Here is a 679-nt window from a genome sequence, read left to right on the forward strand (position 1 = left end):
ATGCACTTGAAGCTTGAAGACACTTTCTGTCTATGCATCCTCTCTGCGAGGCCCCTTGAGTTTTCCCCTCTTCACTAAGTTGCAGATGTTATCTGTTGGCACTTAAATACGAGTCAAATGGATAAAGTTTGGAGGCCGGCTGGAATAAAGCTGAAAGGCTTTGAAGAGCTCCTCTGATAAACAAAGCAGACGGAGAGGAATACAAAGTGTAGATTAAAGTGACATCAAGTCAAGCCTTCACTCCTGATATGCTGCCAACATTCAGATCCCACAGCCCAAGGTCTTGTCTGATTTTCTTTTCTCTGCTAAAAGGCTTCTTATTCCTCGGGTCAGTAAACAAAATGGGCCATGGGCCGGTTAATGGCCCTCATGGCAGGAGAGGGACCATTTTTTTCTTAAATTGCTCTAGTTCTCAGGGAAAAGGAGCTTACACTTCTCATTTAGTTGCTGGGTTCTAAAACAAGGGATGATGAAACTGGAAGTCTTTGGAAACCTTTTTAGAGGGGGATTCACTGAATGGAAAACATAAGTAGCTTCACAGTCTCACAGCAACATCTCAAGTAAAGATTTATGTAGATTTGCCGAGGAAGAATATGAAAAGCTCAAGAAGAGATACTGAATGGATCTTGTGCTGAGAATAATTTACGCATACAAATTAAATTAAATTAAATAAAGTTCA

Source organism: Notothenia rossii (genome assembly GCF_949606895.1).
Source record: "Notothenia rossii genome assembly, chromosome: 6".
NCBI lineage: Eukaryota > Metazoa > Chordata > Actinopteri > Perciformes > Nototheniidae > Notothenia > Notothenia rossii.